The sequence below is a fragment of the Dendrobates tinctorius genome, unplaced genomic scaffold (assembly GCF_039654945.1).
Source record: "Dendrobates tinctorius isolate UK_male_01 unplaced genomic scaffold, ASM3965494v1 ptg000045l, whole genome shotgun sequence".
Classification (NCBI taxonomy): Eukaryota; Metazoa; Chordata; class Amphibia; order Anura; family Dendrobatidae; genus Dendrobates; species Dendrobates tinctorius.
In genome coordinates, this window is record NW_027361713.1 from 347,501 (window position 1) to 350,304 (window position 2,804).

A 2,804-nucleotide genomic window follows, 5' to 3' on the forward strand; every position below is an offset into this window, starting at 1 on the left:
GATGCTAAGAAAACAAGTTCATAATCATTTAGAAACAACAATACTAATGTTTTAACACAGGAAGAGTTCAAAAATCAATATTTTGTGGAATAACCATTATTTTTAATCACAGCTTTCCACCAGTCTTTCCCACTGCTTTTGGGTGACCTTATGACACACCTGGTACAAAAATTTAAGCAGTTCTTCTTTGATGGCTTGTGACTATCCATCTTCCTTTTGATTATATTCCAGAGGTTTTCAATGGGGTTCAGGTCTGGAGATTGGGCTGGCCATGACAGGGATTTGATGTGATGGTCCTTCATCCACACATTGACCTAGCTGTGTGACATGGCGCATTGTCCTGCTGGAAAAACCAGTCCTCAAAGTTGGGGAACATTGCCTGAGCAGGAGGAATCAACTGTTTTTCCAGGATAACCTTGTAAGCGGCTTCATTCATACGTCCTTCGTGAAGACCTGCCCAAATTCAGCCTTGCTGAAGCATCCCCAGATCATCACCAATCCTCCACCAAATTTCACAGTGGGTGCAAGACACTGTGGCTTGTACGCCTCTCCAGGTCTCCATCTAACCATTAGACAACCAGGTGTTGGGCAAAGCTGAAAATTAGACTCATCAGAGATTACCTTACTCCAGTCGTCTATGGTCTAATCCTTATGGTCTTTGGCAAACTTCCGCCTGGCTCTCCTTTGCTTCTCATTGATGAAAGGCTTTTTTCTAGCTTTACAAGACTTGAGCCCTGCCTCTAGGAGCCTATTACGAACTGTTCTTGCCATGCCCTTCACCCGAGTTGCCATTCCTTTTGTAGGTCACTTGATGTCATCCCGCGGTTGCAGAGTGACATTACTGACAGAGATGACCGCCATCTTACTCTAGAGAGTCGTTTTCACCCTCTGCCGGTCTGTAGCTTTGTTGTCCCCAATGTCTGCTTCTTGACTTCGTTGTAATGGAATGCTTGTAAGGATGGAGGCAACATGACGCTCACTGTTTCCCTCTGCTAGTAAAGCCAGAATTGAGCCCTTCTTTTCCTCACTCAAGACTTTTCTTTTCAACTCCTTTGACATGGTTAAAGGTTATTTTTTCATTCCTATTACTTTTGGGATATTACTAGCACTTGTTTTGCCATCCAGCATGTCCTATTGCAAGAGGATTGTGAACACCACAGCAGGGTTTTTTTAATACTTTCCTTCGTTAAATAAGATTTGGTTCAGCTGATAAATAAAGAAAATCACTGCGCTGTACTGAGATATAAAGGAATCTGGTTACCGGATACTCACGTAGTGGTGTGAGAAGGATCTCATTGTCAGAGATGTTTCACGCTGTTTGGGAATCCGTTTATATAAAACTAGATTATGGCCCGATGCTATCGCATCGGGAGGATGCGATAGCATCACACCTCTTGCCATGTTAATCCTCAACACACACACTCCTCAACACACACACTCCTCAACACACACTCCTCTCACCTTTCACCATCTCCACTCACTCTTTCACTCCACATACGACCCCTTCTCTCACTCCGTCTCTCATACTCACGCCGTCATCGCTGCTGCTCCACGATCCCCGACATCATCTTCCACCGGCGCCATCCTGGATCCAGCCGTTGTCCACGCCGGCGACATGTTCTTGCGGCGACGCCATCTTGAGTATCGTGAAATCCCGCGATAGTCAAGATAGCGTCGCCGGAAGAACATGTCGCCGGCGTGGACGACGTCGGGATCCAAAATGGCGTCGGCGAAATCTCGCGAGTTTTCGCCGACGCCATTTTGGATCCCGACGTTGTCCTCGCCGGCGACATGTTCTTGCGGCGACGCCATCTTGACTATCGCGGGATTTCGCCGATCCAAAATGGCATCGCCGCAAGAACATGTCGCCGGCGTGGACGACATCGGGATCCAAAATGGCGTCGGCGTAATCTCGCGAGATTTCGCCGACGCCATCTTTTTGGATCCCGAGTCGTCCACGCCAGCGACATGTTCTTGCGGCGACGCCATCTTGAATCTCGCGGGATTTCACGAAATCCAAGATGGCGTCGCCGCAAGAACATGTCGGCGGCCTGGAGAACGTCTGGATCCAGGATCGCTGCGGCGGAGGAAGATGTCGGGGCAGCGACGATGACGGTGTGAGTATGAGAAACGGAGTGAGAGAAAGGAACGTATGTGGAGTGAAAGAGTGAGTGGACGTGAGTGGAGGTGAAAGGTGAGAGGAGTGTGTGTTGAGGCGGTGTGGTGTGTTGAGGGTTAACATGTGCGTGTGTGTGTGGTGACGTCACCGGTTACAACTGGACGGAAGTTGTTACAACCGGAAGCTGCTTAGGGCATTTATTATTATAGAAAAGCTGCTGGATAACTAGTATAGGATTAGGTTTGAATTAACCTATGAATATGATTGCAAGCAACTAGGCTGGACTTATAGTACTCACTTGAGTTTGCTTAGTTCAATTAAGTGTCCTACGGTAAATATAACCGATGCCGAAGCGGCCGTATTTGAGGCGCTTGCAAAAGGTTCTAATTGCGAAAAGGAATTGAAATCAGTAAAAATTAAAAATAAAAACCTAAAATAAATGAGGCTGCTAGGGTAGCAGATGAGAGCTACACTTACTGCGGAGTAAATTGAAAATGCAGAGTCAAAGTGGTTGTTCCAAATTGAAAGCGGCTATAGCACAGGCACTGTGTAATAGATATATGGGAGTAACATACTGTGCCCGCTATTAGAACGAGGTGCTGAACCTAGTGCACTTACTTGTGGTGGCTAGTGCTTGATGAGGCAGGCTGGGTGCTGGTGCTCAGCAAAGGAGCTGCTGCTGCTG